This window comes from Melanaphis sacchari, unplaced genomic scaffold, assembly GCF_002803265.2.
Source record: "Melanaphis sacchari strain LSU unplaced genomic scaffold, SCAv2.0 Contig14_pilon_pilon, whole genome shotgun sequence".
Lineage (NCBI taxonomy): Eukaryota > Metazoa > Arthropoda > Insecta > Hemiptera > Aphididae > Melanaphis > Melanaphis sacchari.
In genome coordinates this window covers 220,367-244,385 of record NW_020270656.1, presented here as the reverse complement: position 1 = coordinate 244,385, position 24,019 = coordinate 220,367, and the positions used below count along the sequence as shown (strand labels likewise).

Here is a 24,019-nt window from a genome sequence, read left to right as displayed (position 1 = left end):
AAATATGCCTACGTATTTGAAGCCGTGGATTTTGCAGCATATAATATAATATGTGGAATTAAAATACACATTATAAAATGCAAGTGAAGGTTAGAAAGCTGAACATATTATTATTTAAATAAAAATAAATTTGAACTTTCTTCTAAAAGAATAAACATATTATTTATACCTTGATACGCTTAATATGTGTTTATTATCCAAACGCAATATGTTGACTTTGAAATAAATAATACCGAACAACATTATTGCTACAGGTTAGGTTAACCCTATATCAGAGTTAGGGTGTAATAATTTGCGTTTACTGAATATATTATGTAAGACGTAGGTACCTATTTGATGTTCGAAATTATAAGCTTTTATATAGTTATTGTCATTATTAAACTGAGTTATCGACGACGTGTCACGCATATTAGTGATACATTTAAAAAAGTTATCATTCCTAAATTTAACTTTTCAAATTCAGACAAATATATTTTTACAAGCAGAGTTCGGACGTGTAAGAATTATGTCGTGCAGTATGATATTTTATGTTTAAAAGAGAAACAGATTGTAACACTCCAATAATTTTGTCAGTCTGCACTTACCCGCATTGATGGTGTAGATATTTTATTGCTTTATTGCTGAAATAAAGTACGGTTTTGGCTTCTGCTTGCAAGCATAATAAATGGAAAAATAAATCGACTACCGACGTTATGTACCTACATAATACATTTACATTATAATAAACAAACGACACGACGTGTTTTTGTCTGTGGGGAAATCGGAGTGGCATGTGAAAAACGGATTAGAAACGAGAAACAGGTAAAGAGCCCTCCTACCCGTTCGGCGTTGTACGATAAAAAAAAAAAAAATACAATAATAAACAAATAAAAGTTACGTGAAAAGCGACGGCGGCGACGACAATAGAGATATCGCGTGTCGAATTTTCAATCGAAAACATTAGACGACTGCATACGTACATATTGTACATAAACATTAAACATAATATGCATATTATATATATACTATTACGTGCATGTAAAGCTTTATGGGTAGAAGGAAAAAAAAAAAGTAAATAAATATAAAGATACAAAAAACATAAACACAACATGCGCTGATGTGTGTGTCAAAAGTGAGTCGTATATGTATCTATATTAAAATGAATTTTTCCGTCTACCGAACTGTCTGTTGAATAGCAATACGAACAACAACGTTATATACCTAGCGTACATCTTGTACAGTATCACAAAACGTTTTTTTTTTTTTTTACAAAATTCATTCGTTCTGAGGCTCTTATTTATATTAAATTTAAACTAGGTATTTATTTTTGCCCATGAATAAAACGGAATTTTCATTAGCTTACCGTAAAAGCGTAAACCGTTTATTTATAAATTATTGTTTGATATTATTTATCCCAGCGGATCGTCTCGTACAATTAATATACCTTAATACAAGGTCATCACTATGGCCAGGATTTCAATTCGAAGTGTATTATTTTGCGAGTGCTCTAAGACTGTATGCTTTCCTGCAAGCACACAGTTCGTTTAATGTAACAGTAAATACTCCAGATGAGAGTTATATCTTGTAGTTTTTGCTGGTTTTCCATCTTCGAGTAATTTTTATTCGAGTAATTTTTAGTACACATTAATAGATCTCACGATTTTTTAGCGTAAATTAGAAAATTCAAAACTATATCGATAAATTTTGTTTTCATTCGCTTTATACCTACGTAATAACATGGCCAACGCGTTTATTTTTAGTAAGTTAGGTAACTAGTTGTGTACTATTTATACTATTTATTCGCCGTTCATGGAATAGTTGTAGGGCCCTAGTGTGACTCCAGAACGATTTGATCTATTGTCGAATTTTAAGTTAAGAACATTATTCGAGTTTTTAGTAGACACTTAGTACATTTTATTATTATATCTGCAGGATTATGATACAATATGTTACGTGGGAATATATTATGATATATTATATAAGCGATATATTATAGGTAACCGAAAGTAATCGTGTAGACTTGTTGAAACGCAATGATTCCGAAAAACGGTAACCGTCAACCATTCTCCGACCTGGCGTGTAGCCGGTCAGTTCCGGTTGTCGTGTACGTAAGCACGTAAGCACCTTGTTAATATATTCACCATATTTTACGGAATAGTGATTTACTAAGAACACCCACTCCCGTTTTTTTTGTTTTTTTTTTTTAATTTAAAAATTAATTTATTCAAATTCTGATTTTTGGAATATTTAAAATATACATATCTACTTAAAATTATATATCAAAACTGAAGATTTTTTTATACTGCCCAAAGAGTGTTCTGTCGCTACGAAAAATGTAGGTGAGCATGCTTGGTGAATCACTCAAATAAACCATCGAAATGATTAGATTATTTATTATACAGCGGTGCGTCTAGTTTGAATTGCCACCCTTTCGATTGGGCTGTGATCGCGTAATACGACACGCATGATGTGCACGGAACAAAATTATATTTTATCCTTTTATTGCGATGCGTGATGAACGAAATAATTTCATTAACGTTCAACCGTGAACAGTTATAGCTGAGTAACTGACTACTGTTTATAAAATTATATTACAATGTTTTTATGATTTATGATACATACATAAAACTGTGTTATATCGTTGCGACGAGACTGAAATTATTATTTTCGTTCGTTCTCTATTATGTGTGTAAACACTGTAAACCAAGTTAAATTATATAATTTTGTGTTTATTTATTGTCATTTGTGAGTATTGACTGTGTGTGCTACTCAATGACTTAACTAGTTAAAAAGTTAATTTTTTTTTTTTAATTTAATTAATAATAATCAAACTATACAGTTAGTAAGAATTCATTTTAATTTTAACAATAACTTGACTTTTCAATTAATTTCTAATATAATATTTTAAGTTAAAATCACGTTAATACATATTATTACCCTTAAAATATGTAGTAAAAATAAAATATTAATTACACTTTAGTTTAATCACTCTGTGATTGTCAATTATTTTAAATATAAATAAACAAATAAAATATATTCTTTTTAATATTTTTTATCAACTTGCCAATTTGGTTATTATACATATAAGTATGTATTTATATGGTAACTATTACCTAATTCAAAATAAAAAACAATTTAAATTCAAATTAGAATTTTCATCGTGAATTCAATTTATAAATTTTACCTTAAAGGGGTTTTCATCGTTCAATACGAATGACCTAAAGCGAACCCTATTTCTCGCCAATTTTAGAATCAAAAAATTGATCTTTTATTTTACATTTAGTCGCTCAGACATCGTGGTTGTTGTAGTGTTAATTTATAGTCGTTCTGAACATATATTTACAAACATTATTTTATTAGTTTATAATAAAAAAAAAAAAAAAAAAAAAATGGTGACATTTAACGCTATTGAAAGTGTTGGTATAATTTATGCGTTACATAAAAGATGTCAATTAGAAAAAAAAAAATAGAAGAAAGTGTATTGGGTACTAAATATAAAAAGATATTAAGAAAGTCAACTTTAAGTTATATTTTTGACACTTTGGCAATAATCCTGAAGAATTTTTCAAAAATAACTTATAATGTGTTATTTATTATCGATGTACCATAATGTAATATATTATCGTATTAATACTATATGTATTAAACTAAGTGGAGTTTCTGAAAGGTACATGCCCTCGATGTATATAATATACCTATATATTTTTAAATTTTCACCTTCTACGTCATTACATATTTAAAAAATATATTTACACATAATATTATAATCATAAACTATTTAATTTAAAAGAAAATTAGAACCTTTGGAATAGGTGAACACGTGGGTAAATAAAAATATTTTTAATTTTCAATATTGCGATAACACCTAATTATACGCATATGCACATAGAACATGAATATATGAGCTAATTTCGAATTAGATAATTAGGTCTATCTAAAAAGGTGGCTAACTCAAAAATGGATTGATTTTTGTTTAAAATCACGCTTGGTTAAATATTTTTTAGTTAGGATTTTGTCCTTGTTCGCATTTCTTCGATAATTATACTGAAAACAATTATTATCTTTCTACATATTTTTGAATCGTTAACTGCCTTGGTTCATAGAACATCAGTAATGTAATATATTGAAAAATTCAAACACAATAAACCTTGCTGCATCAGACTTTCCACTCCAACTATTCACAATCGTTAAGAAAAAAGTCTAACAAAATCGTACAAACTATTAATATAAATTGTTATTTATGAATTATTCGTTGAAATAGGAGGAGAAAGATAGCCGTATACAGAGGTAGATTATAAGAAAAACTCAGTCGGGAAAACTTTGTTTTGACCGGCCCTTAATTTAGTTCACCTCTTCGATATATAAATGCATGCTTGTTTTGAAGTTTTATAGGACGAGTTGCTCTCAGATAAGTATAATAAAATAATATTAAATTTAAAAAAATGTAAATAGTTTTTTTTTTTTTTATGTTATACATCACTTTTATTTTTTAACAATGTCAATAATGACACGCGTAGTCTTCGACGTCTGCAATATCATTCGATAATACATTCATGTATATATACGTATTTTTTACCATTGTCATGAGCAGGAATTCCTATAATTTTATTATTATTTACGCGAACAGCGGACTGCTGCTCACTACGTACCAGCCCACCGCATAAAATCCGAATATCCCGCCGGTGCATAGTCCGTCACTGGGCCGTACCACCGCGGCTTTACCCGTTACGTCTCGTATTACATATTGTAGAAGGTCGATCCCCGCCGAAAGAAGATTTGTGGATGCTGAACTGCGCGTGATCGATAAATCCTACCAATCACTTCCTAATTGTAGTATAATGTTATCATTTTATGTACACACCGCGGCAGACGTCGGACTATCGCCGTTCCGTCGTTACACCTTATACACGAATTCGAGGAATCGAAACTTTCTAGACGCGTCACTATTACATTATCATACACATCCTCGGTATAAAATACCGTACACATGTACACACGACCCACGTAGGTTTAAACCGGAATCTCGTTTACGACCGGAACAACGTATTATAATACGTAATATAATTACACGCGAGTCACGAGTGTTACGCGTTCACACTCACTCACACACACACACACTCACACACACACACACACACACACACACACACACACACACACACACACACACACACACACACACACACACACATGTATTATATACGAATATACGATGTGGGTGTACACCGTATAGTACTGTGTACAACATAAGTAATAACATGATATGCGATGATATTCGTAATGACGATGTTATAATAAGTGCACTTAAAACGTAAAATTGCTGCCGGGTGTCGACGAGTTGACAGTAGCGGTGGCGGTGACAATCGACCAGGTCAACCAGTTACCTACCGCTTATTTTATAACAGAACGATCGATCGATGTTTACAATACTCGTTGACGATATTGAAAAATTAAAGCATAGTATAATATTTTTTTGAGAATTTAAATAAATAAAAATAGAATTTCTAATTTATCGTTTCGTTTAATAATAATTATTCAGCAAGTCAATATTTTAATGAAATGGTTGGTTAATTTCTATCTGCAGGATTTTTATTTTTTATTTCTACAACATTTTAGAGGGAGATAAAACCCCCTACGTCATTCAGTGGATTTTCGTGGGCGTGCGACTCAGACGACAACCTGCACAACGTGTAAGGTATTATATTTTTTCCGATAATTTCAATGCGTTTAAAAATTGAATGTCAAACAAGTTAATTTTTAATAAATGTGTTCAAAGTTTAAATTAGATAGTCAACATTCGATTTTTATTCATCAAAAATCTCAGAAAAATAAACTTCTTCGAAGTATAACGAATAAAAATTGTGAGCTGTCGTTCAAAAAAGTAAAAACTTAAGTACGAGAAATATGATTAATATCAAAAGTGCTGCTGCCTTACAACTTTGAATTATATGAAAAAAATATTTATACTTTTCTCAAAACGACAACGATTTTTGACATAACAATGAGTGTTTACTGTTAGAAGAATTATTCTGTACAATTTAATACTATTATTTTATTCGTTATGCTCTTTGTCGGTGGATAGAATATCATCATCGTCGTCCATTTCGAATCGATTGTTTTGAGTACAATATCAAATATTATGCATACTATACGCTTACACGACTACAAACCTTTTGTCTATGTACGTACTCGTAATATATACAGTAAAATATTTTATCCATCACAGAACCGCATGAACAAAAATAATGTAAAATATTAAACATCAATGACATAATATTATATAACTTGTTACAGAAAATATTATTATATTAATAAAAAAAAAATTATTAAAATCTGACCATTTTTTTTTTTTTAATAAAAAACGACAATAATATAGCATATAGAATTTTAAAACTCTCCCCGATAACATATTACACGCAGCCTGCTGAAACCTGTGAACACCGCAACTATGGTATACATTGGTATGTGTGTCTGTGTAAAATATTATTTTGGCGAATTTTCAAAATTTTGAAATAAACCTCTTGTTAATATTATCATTATTAAATGTTTTCAAAACATCCATTATGTAATTGTTTTCTGAAACAAAACGTTTAACCAAGTGAAAACGTTATATTATATAGGTATAAGGTGATTATTTGAAGTGCCTATACTCATTATTTCAAGACGTTTTAATTTTTCTGAAAATAAAACTAAATGTTTATTGATTATTTTATGTCATGGCAATCTGAAATTTTTATTTTAAAAAAGTGTTTTTTTTTTTAACAATTTGTTATTGATATAATTTTATATTCCGATGTATAATATTTTACGGATTACTTTGATTTATAAAAATAAAATTTTAAACGAATAGTCAGAACTTATAGTACTTAAGTGTTTAAAGTATTCATGAGCAGAGCTGTATGTACTGAAATTTAACTATAAAATATACCTATTCTTATACCACTATAGGATACACGATAATGACATATAATGATTTAGTAAAATAATAAAAACGTTTCAAAATAGTTAAAAAAATGTTCGAACAAATGAATTTTACTACACTTAAATGGATCATTCAGTAAATAATAAAACCACTATTATATATAAATACGTTTATAATATTTTTTATTGCGTTGCATTGGCGGGGACTTCGAAGCAGTATTTCCGTCGTTCGTTTATTCGATTATGTTCGGAAATAGTTCTCAGAAAATATAATAATACATACATACCTACACATAGGCTTTATTCTATGTATATATTGTATATACATTATACATGTAGTTCCATTGGAAATGGCCGTTATGGGGGTGGTTGTTAAGGATCGTACGAATTGAGTCTAATCCAACAAATGTAATTGACGTGAGAGGGTGCGCAGGGGAAACGCGCTGCAGTAGAATGGAATGAATGATGTTTGTTCGATAAAAATATCCCATTACAGTATATACGAGTACATGCCGTACTACTGACTACAAGTGCTAACCGTAACGCGTGAATGTTAAAAAAATAATTCGTAATATTTCGGCTACGACAAATTGCTCGGCAATGACACTGTATAAAATATCTAATAAAATAATCTCTTTGACTGCCTGCGCATACCTATCTACGTATATATTATGTTATATATATAAACGAAAACCAATTTTCTACACAGACGTCTGTTTTGACAGCGGCGTGCGAAAATACGATATTTTGATCAGTACCAATAACATTTTTTTTTTTTTTCATTTTACTAAATTCAGTACGAATATAATATCATATACCTATATAATATTATAGATACCTACTACTGCAGATTCGCCCGTTCTGATTTCTCATAGTACGCGCCAGTTGATACAGTAATTGACCGACCGTAAATAAATCATATATTTTTTAGTACCTACTTACCCTATTTCCGAATACTCCACTGCGCAATAGTGCTCACAGTCGAATTATAGCGAAAAAAAATTGTACACCTACATTGTTAAGGTATAATGATATTATTATAACGGTCATCGAATCGTCGTGTCGCGTATACGAGACTGAAATCGCCGTATTAAATCTAAAACCATTAAATCGGTGGACAATAATTAGCAAAATAAATTTCTGCGATAGCAGTCCGTCGCAAATTGCCAATACACGCCTATTGTTATTATTATTATTAGGGATAGAATTTCGATGCACTTTGCGTTTTTCAAAGCATAACAACTGCGTTATGTTCATAACGATATGTCGGTATGTTATACTCGTACATTATACATACGTGATGAGTAATGACGTACGTTTCATATTATGTACTCGAAGAAGATTTCATTTTTTTTTTTTTTTTTATTTTAAGTTTATTTATATTAATTAAAGAAAATTTTAATAATTTTCTAATTAGCTAATAAAGTTTATACCAATCATAATTTTTCAAACTGATCTGTACTACGTCGTAAAAATCGAGATTACACGAGTGGAAATAGCGAGTTAAATAAGAATAATTATTTTTTTTTAGATTAAGATCCGTGTAAAAAACTTAAAATCGAGCAGTCCTGCAAAACTTTTTTTTTTTAATTTAATTATTATTAATAAACATTTTGGTTTAAAACTTATTTAAATTAAAAATAATATAAGTGCATTTTACGGGTGCACGCATAATTTCAAATTTTTTGAGAACTATATTCTCAGCCATAATAACTACTATATTATTATATTATAATAAAATGTATAGTTATTACATGTGTTTGAATTTTAAGCTGAAGGTCAAAACAAACATGAAATTTTGATGTTCCGTCAGTTTTACGACGACAGTCCTGTCGACATCGAGATACTTGTGCACATAAGTAAACGCTATATAGTTGTTCGTTTCAAGAGACGAACAGACACCAGAAAGAAGAACGTGTTAATATATTTTTGGTATACTTAGGAAGGGAAAAAAACGTAAGAAGCGATTGACAAATTGAAGGAAACCTGTGGTGACGGAGAACGTTGAAGATGCAATAAGGGCAATAAATTCATTTTATAGAAATCGTCTTTACTTCCGCGCGTGTTCTTTTATTAATTGTTATAATTTAAAACATTTTTTTTTTTTTTTAATGAAAAGAAACCTATTTCCACAAAATAATAAATCAATTACGTTGTTTAAATCCTAGGTATAAAACAAAAGTAAACTTTCATTCAATCTTGTTTAATCAGTCTCTCTACACGAAAAACGAGTTTTTGAATGTGACACATAGCATAATCAAAAGAACATACCTAGTCGAATTACTTTGGTGACACATGTTATTATGTTTAAATTTTTTATTACTTAATCGTATTGGAACAAAAAATAGAAGTGCCTTATCAATAAAAATTAAAATAACCATAATATTGTCATATTTATTGTGTTGGTCTAGGCGCGGATCCAGGAATATTTTTTTGGATGGGCCCGTAAATTTAACCATAAAAGATAATACAGTAAAATTATGATTTAATTAAGAATGATTTTCATATAGTTATAAATATTTCAATAAATAGTCCAGTACTGATAATAGTAAAAAAAAAAAAAATAATAAAAAAATATTGAAATACAATTACGTGAACAAATTTTAGAATAACAACTCAAATGCCAATATTCAAAATTAAAATTATTGTTTTTGAAAATTTTGGGTGGGCCCAGGCCTACCCGGCCCAACTTCTGGATCCGCACCTGTGTTAGTCGTGTAGATTATTTTTTACGCTTTCGATTAAATGAGATTTTAAAAGTACAATATAGACATCCTTTTTTTAAAAAAAAAAAAAAAAAAACTATTTTTAATATCGTAAAGTATTGTTTAAATAGTATTACTAATAATATTAATTAATAAGTAAATCGACGTTTATCGCAAATTATTTCAGTGATATTTCTAGTTGTTATAATTTATTTATTTATTGTTCTGAAACGTGTACTTTGATAGGTTTCCGGAAAGTCTTTAACGCTAAACTTCCATCTATCGACATTGATTAACCACCAATCAAATATAAGGACGGGTCTGTATTTAATAAATGAGAATACGAATATATACATAATATTCAATAGTCTGTTCGGTCGTCATTTCAAGTTCGCATTTACTTTTCAATATTCTCATACACGCGACTTAATGATCTCCGATTGATTAAACAGTTTTTGGAATGCTATCGATAAAAGTTTTCAGGTACCTTTGTATATTATAATATAATACGAAATGTACATACAATGTATTATAATATTATAATGATAAGAGGGAACAAGAAATTAAAACCTAACCAAATTACGATCTATAAACATTTTTGTCGTTTTCGAACACGCGTCTTGACGGACACAAAACTAGATCGAAAACAATGACAAGCACAACATTTGTCTAGTGTCACGATTGATCATCAAAAATCATAATAACCTTACCGCCGCTCTCTAACAATCGAATACTATTAATTTACTATTATTAGTAACATACACTTCGACTATTGTCAGATACACCGCGAATTGCAATACTTAACTTAACCTACCTAATAATGGATAGATTAGAAATCGCTAACAACAGCAACCGCAGCGGTTTTCAGTCACCATCCATACCTCGCTATCTAAAACCACCTTTCCCATAGACTGAGATTTAAACACAACTTAAGAAGAATTATATTATATATATATATATTAAATGTTTCAATTTAAATAAACAAACAAATGCACATAGGTATCATAATACACTTTCCAATACAAGATCCTAGTTTAAACAGTTAATAATAATCAAATATAATATCACTATAGCAAAAATGTGTTGAACTTTTTAATTTTTATCGAGTAAAATACTATAATCTTAAAGAATAACTATTAATCCCGAAAATATAATTAAATTTGATTATTTAATTAAAATCATTTCAATATTAACACCTATTACGCTACAATAACATAATAATAATTATCAAACATGTAATTATTTTGCAGTTGGTCAAGGGTTTTAGGAATTATTTGAAGAAGATTAACCCCCGTAATCCTTTTCTAATCTCTGCTCATAGACTGTTTTATGATATACCTACCTAATATATTGTATTAATACAGAGGCATCTACCATAAAATAAAATCTACAGACCTTTGTTCTACCGGCCGCGGGTATGCTTAAGCAGGTACGGTTTTCCTCAAGCTGAATAGTACCGATAATGATTTGAGGAAAACCGAAATCGCGAAAAAAGAAAAAAAAATATTTAAAATTATGTTGCATAAAAGATGCGGGTAAAAAAAAAAATATAAATGGTAATAATGCATAAAATGTAGAAAATATTATAATAATAAATATAATGATAACTGTCTAATTTATAATATACGCTAACCGTCGACGAGACGTAACGATTACGCGTGTACGTACCTGGGGGACGCACTGAGGCGGTGATTGGTTTTCAGCAAAAAAGACGAGATTCAATCGTCGGTGAACTTCGTCCAATAACGACGTAATATATTAAGGAGAGCAGAGAAAACTAAAAAAATATATAAAAAAAAAACCGTAAAATCTCGAGAAAAAAAATAAACGAGCACCGGCGACACTCGGTAGCGGAGAAAATCGCGGTTCTTCAGCGGCGCGAAGGGGTGGCGGCGTGCGACCGACTCGGCAGGTGAACACGGCGTGTTAGTATATTATGATAATATTATGTGAAGTACGATCCGAAAAAAACCGACAACAACAACGGCAGAAAAAAAAAAATGTTTAATTTGTATTATTATTACGATTCGTTGTGTTCGCGGACGATCAGAGTCGGAATCTCCAGGTTTTTATGTGTGTCTCTCGCGGTCGCATTTAGAGAAGCTACTGGGTTCGTGAACTGCCGACTCAATAGTGTAATGGTACGTCGTCGAACGCGATTTCTTCGCGCGATTCTGTGCGCGCCCGTCCGCGTGTGCAGCGTAGGTGCGTGTGTGTGTGTGTATGCACTAGTGTGTGCGTGTGCGTGAGTGTGTGTGTGTGTGTGTGTATGTGTGTGTGTGCTGCGCAGTGGCCCGTCGGGTCGGCCGGAAGTAAATCGGACACTGACGGCGACGTCGGCAACGGCAACGGCGATGACGACGACGACGACGACGACGACGACAGCGGCGGCGGCAGTGGCGGTGGCGGCGGCGGCGGCGACGATGGAAGTGGCGGTGGTGGTGGCGGCGGCGGCAGCAGCGGCGATGTCCGGAGAGGAAGGACGCGCGAGAAAGTGTATAATATTATATACCTATACGGTGAAATGCGCGCGTGTTTCTCTCCGGGGCTATACCTAAGTCGCTATCATATCACCACATCACCATCACCACCACCACCACCACTACGGGTCAACGTATTTTACTTAGTAAATAGATGCGCATTGTAGCGCTGTGATTTGGACTTTCGGCGGGAGGCTAAGTCCCCCTGATGAAATCCCAGCACCTCCCCTCACCCCCTTGACATTTTATCGATAATAATAGGAACTTATAATAATAGGTAAGTACGTATAATGTTTGTTTTACGATTCGCCAGATGTATACAATCCCAACGATCAAAATTTTCTATAAATTAACGGTGAATCATAATATGTAAACATTGGTAATAACCTTATTTAATTTATTTGATATTACATATGTATATTTGTGTTCGTATAATTTATATATGCATATTATTATTTGTCATACTTTCGAGGAGTTCATATAATATTATTTGCATAATACGTAAATGTAAAATGAGCAGTTGCTAAATTTTATTGTGCTCGAGTATAGATAGAAGGTATTCGCTGTGTTTGTGTTTCGATAAAAAAAAAAAAAGGGTAGGTAAGTGAGTACTATACACATATTTACTCAAAATGTTATAAAATCTTTCTGTAAATATCATAAAATGGTAAAAATAGATTCATAGTACCTTTAAATAAAAATAATAATTTAAAATACATTAAAAAATGTTATTGCGGATAGTAAAATTTAAAAATTCTAATGTATGTTTTTAAATTATAATAAAATAATTAATATATCGTCAATTATGGTTTCAATAAGTAATTTCTTTGGAACTTAGAATGTTAGTAAAAAATAATTGTCTTTATATATATTTTAGAATTTATGGTTCGCCAAAATGTTGATACTTAAAAAGAATATTTTATTAAATCTTTAAAACTTAGATATACAAAGAAAAGTTTTTATGAATTTTTAACTACAAAATAATTTATATATTTTTGCGATTTTGACGACTTTCGTCAAAATTCTTACATCAAATGCATATAAAAAAATGTATATCGATGTATTTTTAATATTTTCATACAGATAAAAGAATATCTTTTGTGAGATTTCGTATAAAGTTTTCAAACATTTCTACTCTGTAAATAATGTTTATTCAACATTTATAAAAAAAATATCAAAAATTTCTTTTGTTTATAAATAACTCAAAATGAATTAAAAACATTTGAAAATAATATGGTATCATAAAAATAATATTATTATAAACACTTAATGAAAATGTTTAGTATATCCATTAATATTTATTTTATTTTTTTTTTTTTTTTGTGAGATACAATAAAATATCAAAAATTATTTGAGGAGAAATAATTATTTTACAGATGAATATGAAGTGTCATAAATATTTATAAAAAAATGTTGTGATCATAGATTTTCAGTATTTTTTTTATTGAGAAATTATCAACTTATGAGAAGCTTTTTATTAAAGTTTTAAGTATTTCTACTAAATAAATAATTTTTAATCGACATATTTTATAAAAAAATCGAACATTTCTTATGGATGTTAATGGCTTAAAAATGATTAATTTTGACATCTCTAAATTACAAACTAGATCCAATTTTACATCCAAAACCACGCTAACTTTTTAATATCAAAGTATTTTATCAAAAAATTATCGTGTACTCATACACAAAAAAACATATTGATAAAATCAATGCATTCATCACTTCGTTTAGAATCTAAAATGAAAAGGTTAAAAAATCTGAATTTTTTTTTTTAAATATAATTTATAAATAATAATATATATTGGTAAAACCATATATTACTTTGACATATCATTTTTTTTTATTACACACTTATAGTACATAAACTTCATAATACACATATAATTTTAATATAATTATTATTGTATTAATACAAGTGTGCGTAGTCAAAAGTTCATAAGTAAGCATATAACACCAGGCCACATTATATAGTGTACTATGTAACCAATAATTTCTATCTGTTCATATATATATATTTTTTTTTTTTAATAAATAATTGGAAGTGTTTTCAAGTTGATTTTTAAATTAAAATTAAAAGTGAAAACTAATATTGATTTTATGAAAATTGGAGCATTTCTCATTATTTTCAGTGTTACTATACATTACACGAAAACATGCACTAAAAAAGCAATAGGTAATCACTAATCAGACATTCAGAACAAAACATGATATTAAAACTAGTAGGAACATTTCTAATTTTCGCTAAAATCCCAAAAATGATAATAAACTATTCAAGAATATCTACGGTCACCTGGAAAGTGGGGAAAAAACCTGACATAATTATAATACTGCACGTACAATGTACATTCGCCGACAGCGGCGCTGATAAAAATTTAGTGTTACGAGAAACGAAAACAATCTTTTCGTCTAAGTAAACGTTTGAAGTGTTCGAACGATTTTGATCAAAGTTCGCAGAAACAATGCAGAGACGATAAAAAAAAAAAAATTAAAAAATACAAGGTACGATAAATATGGACTTTAAACCTGTAAATAGAATACACGTCATTATTCTGAGCAGAGAATGTATTTACTTAAAACGGTGAAAATAAAACATCATCGTCATCATCGTCGTGTAAAACCAAAATGTTCTCGTATCACTTCCGCTCCAACACGTCGACGTTAGCTTTCTGATCGTTTTTTTTGTAGTTAAACGCCAGATATGTAAGGGGGTCTGGTATAGGCAATATTAACGACAGTTTAAGAAAAACTGAAATATACTTATGCAGAATTTATTTAATGGCTCCGTAAAATTGAATGGACCAATCGTGGACTGCTACATCATGTTTAAGGGATCATAAGCTCGCAACTGATTCTTCAAATTTTTAATGATTGTTTATGCAATCCAGTGTTATATAGTGACTAACAAGACTTTGGTGATCCAATAATTGTACGAGTGCCATTTCAGCATAACAGTTAGTTGTTGTGTAATAGCTAAATTATACCGTTGAAATACAGTTTCACGAAAGAAAGGACCAAAAAAAGCTAAATTTATAGTCTTATAGACGATAAATACATTTTTTCCATTAAAAGATTATTACCTTGACTGTAAAATGATCACCTTTATTTTTTCAATACCACGGTTTATACGAAAAGAGTGAATTAAGTTAACAAATTATAAAAACAGTGTGTTATAAAGTTTGTATTTCGAAACGTTTATTATCAAACAATCTAATAGCCGTGTGATGTTTTTAATTCTATATAATACAATACAGCATTGACTGAAAATCTGGAATAGTTAGGCTCACGTTTAAGTTCATTAAATTCTGACATATTACATAACATTATAATTATTTTTTATTCAACTAAAACAGATTTTTTCCGTATTCATATCATTGAATTATTACAATTGTAGTTCTGTCTGACAATCTGGTTTTCAGTATCTCCATTATTTTAACTTTTTTATCTATAACAAGTGTGTATTTCACGCAGTCTATTGAAAATGTATTCATGTTATATATACTATAAACAATAATGGATAAGAGTAACAAAAGTAGGAATACTAATACTCTTTTGGTTTTGGGTATATATTATTATTATGTGTAAATCGACGATAGCTAAGTTAGGTAAATTGTATTTACATTAAAATGGGTCAAAATTTAATTTTTTTTAGGTACACGATCAAGTAAATTTGAATTATTCAATAATTAAATCAGTTTGAAATATTGTGATTTTGTTTAACAAAACCAGAAAATAACTTTTAAGGAAAATCATTTGAAAATATCCAAATTATTTTGGTTTTAAAAAAATTGTATTTCTTTATCAATCAATCAGTGGTGGGATAATGGGATATTTTTTTTTGTTTGTGTCAATACTAAATACTAATATAACTTGTTTAAATGAGAGAAAAACTTTTGTACAACCTTACATTTAGCTATAAAGTGCTATAACTTTCCAATTAAATTACACAAAAACTGAATTGTCTATTATTATCAATACATAAATAACATGTATCATGTATATTTATATATTTCTAGTGGATGACATAACAATGAATAACACTTCACTCATCTTATTCAAAGTCAATTATCCAAATTTAATTACTAATGCAATTTGAATTCATAATTTTATTAAATTTAATATTCACCATACACTGTCTTATCAATTTTAAGTCGTTATACAATTATAACTATAAGTATGGATAATACTCAAGAGTATACTATTATTTATTTATTTTTTTAAATTAAAATGTGCATTATTTATTATTTATATTTTAATCAAAACAAACAAGCTAGAATGTCTGCGTTAACACGTTTGGAGAGGAGATATAGTGTTGTATGCATATAAAAATACCCAACATGACGTGCCTATGTATAACATAGCTTAAGAACATTAATGAGAATTTTTCGATTTTAATCAGTATAATATAAATCGAACATAAGAAAGATTTAAAATAATATAATAGAGTATAGGTACGGAACTTATTATAGTATTGATCCATAGGACCTAACAACCATTATTTTTTGAAAAAATAAAATTCAATATAATTGTTCAGTAATTAATGTAATTAATAAATTAGATTATTAGATACTTATTGAATAAATTAAACTTATTATTTAAACGTAGTAATGGATTACACTTACTTACAGTTCACAGTTCATATAATAATAGCTGTTTGTACGTACATATATACTACTTCGGTACCTGCTGCAGATGGTCGACATTCGGATATTCCAGGAGTAAAGAAATCCAATTGTCTCGACTAATACTTGAAATCGATCTATATAGAACAATTATATTCGCTACTAACTTAAAATATATGTAAGTGAATCAATCGGCTTTTGAACGTTATATTTAATATACATCCAGTAATCATTATGTTATAACAGCTTAAGAGTTACTAGATCCACCGCCAACGAGTGTGTAGTATTAATAAGCTCAAAACCAAGGTTTAAAAATCAACGAATATTCACTCGCTCGATAGTCGATAGTACTAATATTATCCGTACAAAAATTAGTGAAAAAAATCGCTACTATTTACAATTTGTGGAGTGCCACATGGCGGTGACAGGTGATTAATTAACAATGAATAATTAATGGTTTGAATACATCGTTTATTGACTGGATCTTGAGTGTGATGATCGGTTTTTTTTCGCCTATTTATTTAAACCTTTATATTATCGGTTTATAACGAGTGGTAAAATATTCAATGAACTTAAAAATTATGCGAAAACGATTTATATCGTCACTTAATCGCTTTATAGTCTGCTGTAATTGTAATATGCGATATATTATAAATTATAATACATAGGAACTTAATCTGTCCCTGAATGGTTTCATTATATTATACGCGCAGTGTTAATTAAAACCTTTGGACTTAAGTAATAATTGTTAATAACCTTCAAATGAGAAAAAAAAAATAATAGGAAGTCGCGTCCAATAATCAAGCTAAATAATAACGTGTTAAACAACTCAAACACGATATCGATATTGGCTATATCGATATATTGTTATACGTAAAATCATTATTTTTTCTCATCATAGGCCAACGTTTTACTCAAACAGTTGATACTGATTAAGCCTGAACAAATTATTTAAATTATATATATATATATATATATATATCGTAGCATGACCGATTTGTCATCCCTCCAATTTACGCCTATATTATACATACAGTTATATATGCAAGTAGTTTTTCATTCTTCAAACAGACTATTTTTGTTGTCGTTTTGTCCTATTAGACCGTTAACTCGACCTACGTTTATGTATAATACGTTGTATTTTCTTTTCTTTTTCTAATTTTGATACAATTGTATATAATAAACAATAAACTATGCAAGCGTGAAATAACCGCATAGTGGTAGTATTGGTACTGATGAAATGTCGGTGTTTATTCCCGATCACAGAGGTCATATTATTATAATATGCATTGTACACTTAATACATCTCAAAAAACTCGCAACGTATTGTCACACGTCGTTAATTTTATACAGGACGAACGATGAAAACGAAGTGATTGCAGTGATCCACTGACAATGCGCAAAATTTCACACCTATTATAATAGTATACAGAGCTCCCGTGTTAGCTCGTCTCAGTACTCAATATTTATCCTAAAAATATATACTCGAAATTATTGATTTAATGTGTCTCTATGGCCTTTGGGACAGGAGACTGCGGTAGTGTTTAAGCTTTAAGTACATAATGCATGCAGGCTACAGTGGACCATGTAATTAACTGTAAATTAATCGAAGTAATTATTGCTCCACATACAAGCTTAATCGCTATAATCTTGTATATTTCGTAATCATATTTTTGTTTTGCTATTTACGAGTAAATCTATATCAATTTAAACTACCTATATTTAGTAAAGTGCTATTCTACAACTGTATAAATAAAATAATCATTTTAACTCGATTCCTATGATTTTCAATGATGAAAATTTGACTAATTTTTAAAATGCATTGACGATTTCACATTTAAAATCAGATTTTCATTGGAAGGAAAAATATTAGTTTTAAGGAAATGCATAATAATATTATTTACTATGATATACGCAAATATTATTTTTAATTTTAATAAAAAGTTATTGGTTTTCATGAAAAATGTTGTAAAAATATGTTATAAATGCGATTAGTATTAAAAGTTTAAAAGTTACATTTTATCTTGGTTTTAAACAGAAAATATTGGAGAATTCATTCTACTTTGGTTGTAGATTTCGAGTAGAAATACATTATCATAAATTTGAATTTAATATTTAATGATAAATTGTTGCTTGTACAAAAACGATTTTGAGCAAAGCCCTGTATCTTTTAACCTACTTTCAACAATTTATTTATTTTATCTATATTATTAACCTAACACGGGTGCTAGTGGAAAATTTATCAGCGAGAGGTATAATAAAATCAAACACCAAAAAGCGCATTAAAAAAGTAAAAATATTCTTTGAAAAATAAAACAAAACGCACATAGAAGAAAAAACAATTCTTACCTAAGTTAAAATATCAATGAAATATTTATTTAATCAATACTAAATATTAAAGTTTTCAAAATTATATTTGAAGTCCACGAAAACAAATTTTATCTTGAAAATCCTAATAAAAATATTTTTTGAAAGTTTTTAATGTTTCTATTGTAGCGTATCTGCTTTCTGTTGCTTCGGTTGTTGGTTTGAAATGATTGTCAAGTCAATAGTAGGTACTTTTAAAATACTTATTTATTGATTTAATTTTAATTATACAAGTGCATATAAGAGCGACTTGGTGTAAATACTACATGTTGGATAGGTTATAACTGGTTATTCTCGCATAACAGCTAAGTATTAAAAATTTTGGCAAGATATTTCTAATTTCAACTATTTAAGAAGGTGAATCCAAGGATTTTTGTGAAACAACATATTCCCTTATAACATATATATATATATTTATATGGGTTTTAAAATTTATAATAATTTGGTACTCTCATTACACTACTGCAGTTATAAACTTTTTAATAACAGAAAAAAATAAAAATATTTAAAAGTTTCTTAAGGATTTACCGTGATTTTTTTACTTTTTTCCCCCATTCTTTGGAGTACATTTTTGAGCCATTGTTGATAAATCAAAAAACGATTACTCTAAAGCAAATTCAAAAAATTTGAAAATCGTAGATTAGATGGGTGCATAAAAATATTTTGATTTTAATAGTTCCTCATTGGTAACTATTGAAAAAAAAAGAAATAAAAAATATATTCATTTATTTATAACTAAAACCAATATTATATCCCGTAGAGCAATATATTATGTTATGTGTATGTGATAATAAATATAATAAAAATATATTCCAAGCTTAATAATAATCTATGTGAATTTCTGACCTAATATTTTAGCGCTGTAAATACTTATATCACATATCTTAATATTTATTTATTATTTCTTGTTATACGTATAATAATGATCGATGGTAAAAATGTAATAAAAACATATCATCTGTATGTATATTGCAAACTTTTTTAACTGAAATAAAAATATATTAAGTCATTTACCATTTGAGTATTTTAGTATTTTACTCGTATAAAATCGCATTTTAAGTCTTTACAAAACAATTACTATTACAAATTACAATTACAGTAGTAGAGCTTTGATTGTTTAGAACATACGATGGAAAATGTTTGCTCCTATATTTTTGTTGAGTAAATACACTTGTAATACTATTTTACTCTAAATGTTGACTTAACCCATTTCCCGCACGCACCAATGTCCTATCACATGAATTATTCATCTCGAGAAAATCTGAAAAGAAATCAATGAAACACATGTCTAATATAGTAATATTACATAATAAATTACGAATCACGAATGATGGATAATTTTAAATCTCCACTTAAAATCTGTAGATGATCATGATTATGACAAGTGGTCATCGTTTTGAACCGGCCTATAAATAGAAAATAGAAAATACATGACAATTTTTTTTATTCAATTTTTTTATTTATATTTAAGCAGTATCCACTCCACAGTATAATATTAATAGATAATATTTTAATATCTATTACTCATCATAATATAGTAAAATCGATTTTTTTTGTGTGTTTTTTTTTTTTATCGGGCATAATTAACTCATTAGAATATATTATAATATAATACGGTTATGAAAAAAAAAAAAAAATAGGTTTTTATCATTCAAAGGCCACGATAGTTATACAAAATATACGTGAATATAAGGTTATGATTTACGAAAATAAAGATTGCGTTATTAGATATATAAATATAGTATGTACGTGAACCTTGAACGAACGCCACTCGTTTCACACATAAAAATATATATTTTAATTTTTTACAAACAATTTCGATGGTAGGTACTAATAAAATATATAAATATACAAAATAACAATAATTGAAATACTTTTGCATGAAACTATTTTCGGTAATTTTTCATAATATTAATTATTATGTAATATTTGTTAACTAGATAATCGTTTGGCTAGACTAATCGTAATTTATAATATAGGTACCTATTAATTGTTTAACTATAGTTTAACTATGAACCAGTAGCGTATCTGAAGCTTGGCCAACTGGAAGGATACAGTTTTTTTTTTTTTTTTTTAATACATCTCAATATACACGATACACAATACTCAACTTAGTCAACTCCTTGATTTTTTTTTCAACTGTTATATTATTTTTAATTTTATTTACTTAATATGTTATGTTATCCTAATTAATCATGAAAAACAAATATTTGTTCGAAAATAACTGACTGAAATTTTCGAAAATAGCATACCTTCAGGTTAATTAACCATAATATAATTGAACAATTGAACATGATATTTATAGTTTACAAAATGTATAAGAGGTACTTGACTCCGCAATCCGCAGTCATTGATTCGTAGAACGCTAAAGCTACAAAATGCAAAATATTCCTATGCTGCAGAAAATGAAATGATGAGTTATTCACGTTGTTGTGCCTAAATATATAGAAAGGTGATCAATTTACAAATATAATAAACGTTAAAAAAATTACGCTTATAGAAATAATTTTCCGAAAATTTACACCAAAACATAAATTGATTATAATATCTTCTTTTTTGTTTTGTTAAAAGTCAGACAAGGTATAAAAACTTATGTTTATATAGTGAACATTTTTTACGTCATGTATATTTTAAAGCAATAATGAATTATAAAAATGGATCTAAGAGTCAATTTTTCAAAAATTGCACCTATGGTTATTTTTTTGGTCCAACCATTGGGAAAACTAGAAAATTACCATTGCAGTGTACCTGCAAACTATAAATATAAATTAATCTTTTATTACATAATATTATCTAAAAATGTCTACATTTTTATTTTCACTCAAAAAAAAAAAAAATCACTGCTGTAATTTATAAAATCTATACATTATCCAGAATTTAAAATTCATTTTTCAAAAGTACTTTTATACTATATAGTTTGTAATACCTATTCATACTAAAAATTTAATATCGCGTCAACTCTGAACAATCGTAATATTATATAAAACAAATAAGAATAGCATATAAAAAGTTTACAACAGTAGCTGATTATAAATTATAATTTATATTATAATAAAATAAAACACTTTTACAACAGCGAACTAACATTACCCTCGTAAACAACCCGTTAATTCGCTGATTGTGGATGGTATGTGATGGCGTATTATGTATCACGATTTCTTTACATTAATTTCTTATAAGCATAAACGACAGTCACCATTATTAGCCAATACTAACAAAAATTTAGTATATTTGTGAAATCCAAGTTTTATAATACATTTACAGTTTTTTTTTCTAACCAGGAAACTCGCTCTGATATACGTACGTCGAATGTACCTTGTATAGGTCACTATAAAATAAAGGTGTAATCGGAACTTGAAATTCCTTTACAAAAAAGGGTGCATTTTACTTCTGAAATTTTCAGTTAGAACAACTTATGGGATTTTGAATTCAATTATAAGCCATTGTTCTAAAAATGAAAAATAATACTGATTTAAAATTTTTAACTATAAAATATTTTTGTGGTTTTAACTTTAAACTCATATTACAACAATAATTCTTGCAAGGGACAATATTATTGTCCTTTGTATATTTAATATTTTTAAATTTCTATGAGAATAACTTATGCAAGATCTTAAAGTAAACTTTAAAGTTTCAACCAAAACCAAATAATATGTATATTGATTAACACTTAAAAAAAGTTTGAAACTTTAAATAGCTTAAAATTAATTGTTTAAATATTTATAAAATGCTATTGTGTATAGAAAATGATAATTTTAGTAACTCTGGAATATTTCAAATTTATATGATTAACATTTTTAAATAATAACAAAATAATAAAAGCCATTAGTAGTGAATAAATATTATTATAAATCTTAATTTCGTGTAATGTCAGAAAAATTCTAATTTCAGTAGTTCATTAAACATTTATATAATATATGTTACTTTACGCTAGATACTTCCTTAATTTTATTTAAATTAAACTTATGAGAAATCTCATGTTAGATTTTCAAGAGTTGATTTGTACATTTTTTAAATCAGTAAAAACGTTAAATTTTTACGCTTATAAAAAATAGTTGTTAGGTACGTTGTATTTTAGTAGTTTTTTAAATGGCGTATGAACGACTTGTGAATAGCTTTATACTTAATGTTACAGCTCTTTTATTCGAAAAGAAAAATTTTACTCTTCTTAAAGATGACGTTAGACATAAAAATGAAAATACAATTTATTGTTAAACCAGTATATCCATTGCTACTCGGATCAGAATAATAAAAAAATAAATACATTGTAATTGTTTTAATCAATTATTTCATTCTTCTTTAACAGAGATCACTGGACCAAATAATAAGCAACTTGTATTGTACTATACGAATTATATTGTTTTACGTAAAATTATAAACGGTTATCATAAAAATTAATAACGTATTAATTTATTTATTTTCCGTTTCGATACATTCCATCGTGTTCCGCGGTCAGTGTTAAACGATTCCGATCGCCGCCGCCAGCAGAAGTCCAAGACGTATCGTATACCGTGTCCACTCCGGACGGACGTAAAAGATTTGACCACGTAATAATAAATATATAACGTTTACGTAATAGTATTATTATTAAAATCATCGTCGTCGTGTCCTGAGTCCTTATGTAACTAATACCGCCACCACTGCCACACAAGTGCGTAATATTATAATATATGCGTACTTAGTTTACTCATTCAGACATTATGTTATGCACATAATATGTTATTACATTATTACGCCGCCACAGACAGAACCAGATGAGATTTCAGGAACCACTTCCACTTTCTATACACTCACATAATATATAGGTACTTGTACTTCGTTTTTATCTGTCTATCTGTTTCATTCTCACTCCCCTCTCTCTCTCACTCACACACACTCTCTCTCTCTCTCTCTCTCTCTCTCTCTCTCTCTCTCTCTCTTACTTACTCTCTATCTCTCTTTCTCTCTG

General features: G+C 28.5%; 1 protein-coding gene across 1 annotated transcript in view; it reads right to left on the bottom strand.

The window, feature by feature from the left end:
* Positions 1-11,941, bottom strand: part of LOC112591943 (putative fatty acyl-CoA reductase CG5065) — a 43,404-nt gene extending 31,463 nt beyond the window's left edge. Inside the window, exon 1 of the mRNA XM_025335908.1 lies at positions 11,274-11,941. The gene's annotated coding sequence lies outside the window, so the exon portion shown is untranslated. The remainder of the gene's footprint in view (positions 1-11,273) is intronic.
* Positions 11,942-24,019: the final 12,078 nt, after the last annotated feature.